At 26.4% G+C, this 8,548-nt stretch overlaps 1 protein-coding gene across 4 annotated transcripts in view; it reads left to right on the top strand.

Moving 5' to 3' along the window:
- Nucleotides 1–457: 457 nt before the first annotated feature.
- The window catches only part of LOC121119809 (urea transporter 2), a 99,181-nt gene continuing 91,090 nt past the window's right edge, over nt 458–8,548 (top strand). For 2 of the 4 annotated variants that reach the window (XR_005864846.2, XM_040714605.2), the window contains exon 1: nt 458–579. The gene's annotated coding sequence lies outside the window, so the exon portion shown is untranslated. The remainder of the gene's footprint in view (nt 580–8,548) is intronic. The other 2 variants (XM_040714608.1, XM_071889688.1) reach the window with 2 other exon arrangements.

The raw sequence follows: 8,548 nt of genomic DNA, 5'->3' as shown, positions 1-8,548 counted from the left end.
ATATAGAAAAGTACAAAAACACAACACACAATGCGTTATGGATGTATTAGTTTTCTTTTTAACTATTTTGCATTGTACTTGAAAGTTAAAAATACATTAATATCTATTTTAGTACAATAAGTTATTTAAAAAAAAAACTATAAACAACAAAAAGCTGTGTCGTAAACTGCTTTCACGATAATCAAGAAAGAAGTCACTTTTTTTGAGAAATTTGGCAATTTTCAACACTTTGAGGTCGTTGAGCTAACTCAAAACATCGTTCAATTTTGCTCAAACTTTACCAATTATATATTTTTTTTCAAAAATAACAGATTTGATCACAGTAAACAAGACATTTCAACAAAATTACAAATAAGAAAAAACCTAACCCTTTTATGCTATCCGTTTAAAAAAATTAATAAAAACGATTTTGAGACATTGATAAGAAAACAAGTCGTTGTTATGTGTAAAATAATGATGGGAGTAGTTTTATTTATACAGCCAATGAGTGAAGACATAGATACAGTTTCTTTGAATTGGATTCTAACATATTTGATAATTAGTGATAATCATTTATATATGCATTGTTAAAAGTTTCAGGTAATTATTTATTATTTTTGATTCATTACCGCGACATTATGTCCATTCAAATATTTATAATTAATAAATTTATTCTATAATTAATATTATTAAATAATGATAATATTATTTCGCATTATTTGTCCATTATTGGGAAGAGTAAATGAAAACCCATTCATCATTTTCATATATCTAATTATATAAAAATCTTTTTTTTTTCCTGTCAATGCCAAGTTTCCGAAAGATAATTTTAAGAAAAAATAATATTAGCTTTAATAATATCACCAGGGTGCTTCACATAATATCATTAAATATTGTAAATATCTTGCCCTACATATATACTTTTAGTTTACTCTATGTAACGAACCATGGCGTCAATTATATCATTGTTACGGATTTGATACCTGTTTGTAGGTCATATGACATCTTTTTGATTTAAGGTACATCCAGTTGTTAACAAGTCATTAAAGCAGTCCGATATATGAAAAAATGAGAAATATATATATTTTTGTTAACACTAAAGCTTTCAAGGATATTTCTGATCCAAAATGAATGCTGATTACTTATGTATTTTTCAGATCATTTTTTTTTGTTATAGAGGGCGCTTCCTCGTTATTATTTTTTTTTAGCACATAAACGCTGAGTATCACTGTTACCAATAATAGGTTTCAATTGAGGGTTCTGGGGATTAATTGATTAATGCTGATTGGTCGGTAGTTTATTCACATCCTCTGCCATGGTACGTCCTTTTAAAATGGAATTCACTAATGCTGATTGGTCGGTAGTTTATTCACATCATCTGCCATGGTACATCCGTTTAGAATGGGTACACACACTATTAATAACATAATTAACTATTTACTTATTGAGCAAGTGCAAATCTTGTGAAGGTTTCGTTGTTGTTTTTTACTATGAAGAACTGATAAATGGGACTGATTTAACATCCCAAATTAAGAACCGACACAAACAAAACATTTCATTGTTTTCTCAAAAAACAAACAAACATAAATATATATTTTAGTAAATTCAGTCTTTTTGAAAAAAATTTACTACATAAAAAGCTGTATTGTGAAAAGTTTTAAACATGTTTATAAATATAATTCTAAGACCATTCATCTTATTTGGAGGAAATTTTACATACCTACTTGTTACACAAATAAAAGAGAAAAATAAAACATCTAAATATCGTTTCATCAAATTTTAATTAGTTCTGAACGAAAAAAATACATTTTAAGGTGGTACATTTTTGTTTTTTAATTAAGTTATTTTTAAATCTCATCACTGACTTGCTCATGAAAAATAGTTTTCCTTTTTATATTGAATAATATATCACACTAAAAGTTATTTTCTATTTTTTATTTTTAACACGATATATCTTTATTATTGAGTAGTATTCTGATCTTACTTAATTATTTAATTATTATTTTTTTTTTTTTGGAAAATCACTTTTGTGAGAAAAATATACAAATTCAGTTCTATAATACGAATATCTGGTCTCAACCAATTAACCTCGGCAAAAAATTAAATAAACTTTATTGTATGCCATTTAAAACTTATTTTTTTAAAAGTACCTGTAAAATTTATGCTGATTAGTACCTTTTATTTTAATAAATGAATTTAAAATATGGGTAAAAATACTCGTACATGTGCAATATATGTATATCAAGTATATATACCTCGAATTTATATGAAGTAACTTAATAAATATTACTTTTCCTTCAAAATTGAAAACTTTTTCATGGTTTTTTTGTGGCTTTCATGTGTATATCTATAATAAAAATATTTCCTGGGTGTTTCTCTCCGCAACATATGTTCGTTTGTTAATCACCAAAATAATGGTAAAGTTACAAATAGGTTTTTACCAAACATTGTATAAAGATTAAATATGGCATGGCCATTTAATTTTAGTAGATCCACGTAACACAAAACGTAAATAATGCCTAACTTTGGAACAAATGGAGATAAATAATTCAATTTGATTTTAAAAGGAGACTTTTTGCTCTACTCAGTACCAATTAAAGTTTTTATTATAATAAAAAGTAAATACCAACATTTTTTTCATTTTTTCACCTTAAATTTCTTTGTTTATATAATTCTCCATCGTCGTATCTTTTTTAACTTAAACGTTCAAGCGCAATTGTCACTTGACAACAAAATCTCAACTTGGATAAAAATGATATGCTCCTGATTGCTTTTACCTTAAAAAAATATAAATAACCGAGGTTTTATGATTTTGAATCCTAAAAATGGCAGCTTTGAGAAATACTTTGATACTACATGTATTTAATTTTTTTTTAGCTTTGAAAAACCTAAATATAAGGAAAAAATATGGAATATAGCTTCTAGGTACAACTTTTTTATTCAAAAAATATATTAATTATTGATGTATTTTATAATGAATAATAGAACATGTTTTGTAAGTACAAAGCAGTGACGGGAAGTTGATCATCTCTTTGAAGGCCTACTCAGTTCCTCATTTATCATTAATATTATAAAACTTAGTTTGTAATAAACTAAAGAAATATATCTTTTTTTTTTTTTTTTAAACAATTAAAAAACTGATTTTTATGTTATTTAAATTTTGTTGATTGATTTTAATTTTTTTTCGTCTATCAAGGTATTTTGAAAAAATATGAATATTAATCTCTGTAGCCTCAAAATCATAAATTTTATATTTTAATGGTCATTTCTCCTGTTAAATTGAGGTAAACACAATGAAAATTACAACATTTCAATTCAAAAACATTTTTTTACTCGTGTTGCAATGTAACACTCAATATTTTATCTCGCAAACCTCGATGAAAAGAAATATAAACAACAAACAATGTAGAAAATTTCTAGAATACATAAAATGAGTTAAGAAAAAACTTCATATTGCCGCTTTATTATAAATAGATCCCAATAACTCAAATTTAAAAAATTAATCATCACTACTGTATTTATATTTGCCTCATTCAGTATAGTTTGTAAAAAAATTTATTACTCTTAAAATTGTAGCTTTTATTATGTCAATGTAATAATATCAAATCTTTTATTTACTAGTAATAACTTTAATTTTTACGCAACATTTTGTATTTTATTTTGTCCTCATGAACAATTTTAAATTGTGCAGGTAGGCCATTTTTATTGAAAGGCAGCAATATGAATTAATTTACATTGAAGATGGAGTAAAGAAAATGACAAACCAGAAATTCCACATTTCTGGTTCTGTATAAAAGATGATGTTATCAATTCTCAGGAAAATAACAGGAAATATGAAAACATCATTTCGGTTTAAACATAACTAGATATTTTATTTGATGACTTAATTTTTTTTAACTTTTGAGGAAGCAGTATATTATTACATAATTAAGTTGTTAACATATATTGCACAACTATTTATATAATCCTACACATTACATAATTCCACAATTTAAAATACTTGTTTCAAGTATAATTTATTACTTTATTGCGTCGTACAATAAACACAAGAAAACTTGTTACGTATTTTTATTTATAACTCTATAGATGTGTAAACTTATGTAGCACAAGTTTAGACATCAATACAGGCCTTTGTAGCAATTTAAATATCCTATATTGTTAAAATTTGATTAGAATATTGTTGAAGGATCAATTATATATAAAAAGTAGTAATATTACACCTCAATTTATCTCTGTGCTACTTTTCTTATTTTTTGTTTTCTTTTTATAATTGTTTTGTTTTATGAGTTTGTTATATAGTACATTGGATGAAATATATCTATATATAAAAAGTAATATTGAATCATATTTAGTATCAAAGGAATTGATCTGAAGACTAGGAATATAGAGCTTTACTTACATTGACTACATAAAGTAGTGTACTATGACTGTGTATGATGCTCTGAAAACTTATTTGCAAAATAATTTCAAGCGCTCTTACATCAGAAGTGCCATACATACATGGGTTGGCTTTAGAATATAGATAGGGGATATCCATGCATTATTAAACTACAATATTTTTCAACTGGATTTTTTATATAATTTTTTGATATCTCAAAAACTGCATTACACATTGTATGAACAGAGTGCCTTACCTATGAGTAAAAAATTTGGAAAGACGTAGCCCCTTGGACAACGCTCTTGGAAGAAATTATTCTCTTAAACTCAATGTGCGTAGGTTCTCGTGTAGGTCGGTCCTAGAGAAGGGAATATACTTGATTTATATGGAGTTCGAAGACAATTCCTAGGTCAAATGGAGTAAATGTAATACTATATTGTTACTTTTCCCAAATCAATGTAACTTTATCTGACGAATTAAAGGAATATATAAAAAAAATGGATTTTTTTTTTGTACTTTTGAGATACATATATTCAGTAGGATTACTAACAAGGATAATTTGCAGAGTTGAAAGAATTAATTCAGTTATCAAGATTGATTCTTGAAGACTGCGTACATAATTCTAGGGTTATTCATGGTAGTCTCAGTGCTCCTAGCAGATATCGTAAATAGAAAATTTGGGCATAAAATGATCATGTCTATATATATACATGACTTTATTTTAAAGCTGGAAACAACCCTACTCTTTATAGTGCTGTACACAAAATTTATTCTTTCTCTAAATCTTCATAGTAATAGAACTTTAATTAGCCATCTTTTAATAAAGCATTGAACTTTGGATACTAACTCATATAACAAAATATCCCTCGCATACTCACTCTTCTCAATATTTCATAATTTAATAATGTAATATAATTTTGTTTGGTATCCTCTTATGTCCAAATTTTTTAGACATTTCAAGGCCTAAATTTTGCAGTATTCAAAAGATCCAATTATCTCTATAATTATTAACAATTCTTAGCCTTTGGTTATAATTGGAATCATTTTAACTTTCTATATCCATATTCTTTCAAAACAATTCAAGAGGTTATAGATTATGTTTCAATTTTCTATTTAAGCCATCAACTTACAATATTATTTTTACCGTATTTTTGTTAGAAATCTCTATATTCCTGGTCTTCATTATTGTACAAAATGTTTATCTACTATAGTTGAGCATTTTTGTTAAGTAGTGAAAATATATATCCTATTAATTGAAGTATGGTCCACCTGGGGTTGGGAAAATAAATAAATATGTTAAGTATTAGTTAATTTTAGTTCTTTTAAAAGTTTGTTATTTTCTCTGGCCTCATCCCACCCCCACCCAACCAGTTTTAATATTAACACATACTAATAGCAACTTAGTCCGCTACGAATGTCACTCTATCACGTCAGTTGCACATTATTCTTCCTTACGACAACATATCCTGTCTTCATATAATCAGGAACAAGAATGTTGTATAATTTTGTATAATTTAAATAGTAAAAAAAATTTTTTGGGATAGCGGCTGGCTGCACTATTCAATTCTACCAAAAATTCAAAAATTGTATAAAAAAGAATGATGAAAATCCACTCACGATGATTTCGGAGATAAAAACTCAGCCTTGTGACCTTGAAGGGGTCCAAATTGTCCAAAGACTTGGTTTGTTGAGGAAAATAAACAAAAAAAAAAAAAGAGAAGAATCCTGGCTTTGGAAGAGAAGAATCCTTGCTTCCCACCGGTTTTCCTCCTAACTAATCGGAATTGAAACCTTTCGACTATTTTGTCTTGAACAATGTCGAAAGAGTTTCCCATAAAGGTCACCACAGCACTACAAGATCTCTTAGAGCTGAGATAATGAGGGTATTCGGGACTTTACCCAATGGAAAGGTCAAGAAGGCAGTGAGATATTTCCAGGGACGGTTTGAACGTGAGTCCAAACTAATAGCGATTTTTTTGTTTACAAGTCAAATTTATACTATAATGTTGATTTTTGTGAAAATTTTACTAAAATCGGTTAAGAACTAAAGTTACATCAAGGTTATACTTTTTTTCTTCGGCTTTTATTCAACAATTTTGACCTGTTATGGAGCATTAACTTTTCTACTTGATAATCAAAACATTAAAAATAGAGAAATAGCAATTTCTTTATGTCACTCCTTATTACACAGAAGAAACTCTCTCAGTAATTGCTGAGCTTGACAATTGCTAAATGATACCAGTAAAACAAAATAATTTGACTTCGTCCAACTCTCAAAGTAGAAAAATATTTAAAAACTTCTCTTAATTTTTTTTCACTTCATCCGCAGGTGGATGTTCAATGTGCTAGATTGCTTCATAAATCAAGAACTTATTAACAAGTTATGATTAAAAATTTTGCTTCATTTTTCTGTAAAAATAAATGCAAAATGATTAATTTTATAAAAATATATTTATTTCATCAGAAAGACACAAAAAGAGTAACATGAACATATAATGTTTATATCTGTTTACTAATATAATGTATTAAAAAACACCATTTATTTCAAATAAAATATATGAAGTAAAAAGTTAAAAATGTTCAACTGTTTAATAATATAGACGTAATGATAGGAAAAATATGTTTAAAAATGGTTATAATAAGACTTTGTATGTTTTAATTTACCTATAAAGTTTCCACATTAGAATTTAAAGGAAATTATAGAGAGGGTACAAAACCCAAGTCTGTAAAGTATTATATTGTCCTATTTCTTTATACGCCAATCAGGAATAGTTCATTTGTGGGTTTTTAATGAAATATGGCTGTATGGATTATTTTGAAATGTTTTATATAAATTTTGTGTATTTAACCACATTTACATAGTAAAATATACGTATTTCCTATGAAATGTAAAGTCAATATTGGTTTATATTTTATTTTATTCAATCCAAATAAGTGTTTTTATGAAAATATTACTTTAAAAATTATGTACTTCAAACATACTTGTTTAAAAGTTTAAAAATGGAATTCATTGAACTTGCTAAGTGTTACCCAGCGTTCCTCTGGCCAAGGAGGGACTAAGACATACCGTTAAGATTTGTTGATGGTACTTATTCTTAATATTTAGACTCTTTTGGTGCTGACAAGCATTATAATATACGCCTGTATGTAACATGAATTGTATTATTATGATTTAAAAACAACAAATTTTTTTTATAAATTTCAATTAATCTGTGAATATAAAGATATGATTTTTCTTTGAAAGATCATTGTTTTGACCATAAAAGTAAAGTCAAAAAGGGTACTAGTAATAAACACTATTTAAGATCCTTAAAGTAAAAAAAAATGGTATGCTCATAATCCATGTATTCTTCAATAAACATATTTTTGACAAGATGCTAATGTATTTTCCCAATTTTGAAATAAACTTTACATAAATTGCCAATAGTATACTACTATCCAATTTGAAAATAAGTGGGGTAAAAATAGTTCCTTATAGCTTTAACGATATTGTGGCCTTCTTGTCTTTTATATTCTTTGAATTTTTTCATTCATGCATCAAACTTTTATAACAATATATTGCCACTTTGATTTTTATTGAAGCCGACATATGTGAAATCCATTGCCAAAAAATGATACATTGATTCATAGCTCCTTGAATTACTAATGTATACTTTAACAAGAGTAAAATTTATTCTCCCAAAAATTAAACCAATTTCTATTTTATAATGACAGTGTTGTAATCTTTCCCTATCTTTTACTTTGGTCCAATTATAAAAAAAGTTTTTAAGGTGATGCAGTTCCCCCCAATATTATATGAATCAGTACAACCTAATTTTGTTAATGTGGTAAGGTAAGTGAAACACAAATACAAAATTTTAGAAAAGTTGGTTAACATTTATTTCTAGCAAAATTGCAATTTCTAAATGGGTATAAATCAAAACTTTTTTATTATGGGTTTTATACACAATATGTTTAATGTAACATATTTTTATAATCAAATAAAGTTTTTCTGTCTTATAATTTTTTTTGTCACTTCACTTTTTTTGGTTGTATCAAACAATAAGTGATCAAGCATAGACCGTTTATTAAAGAAAGAAGACATTATAATACTTCAGTTCAGAAAAGAAAACGAAAAAAAATAATCGTTTTTCCTTTTTAGTTTTTTTCTAAAAAGGAATAATTATCATCTTTATATAATACTTATAATTA

This window comes from Lepeophtheirus salmonis, chromosome 6, assembly GCF_016086655.4.
Source record: "Lepeophtheirus salmonis chromosome 6, UVic_Lsal_1.4, whole genome shotgun sequence".
In the NCBI taxonomy this organism is placed as follows: Eukaryota; Metazoa; Arthropoda; class Copepoda; order Siphonostomatoida; family Caligidae; genus Lepeophtheirus; species Lepeophtheirus salmonis.
This window is presented reverse-complemented; position numbering and strand designations above follow the sequence as displayed.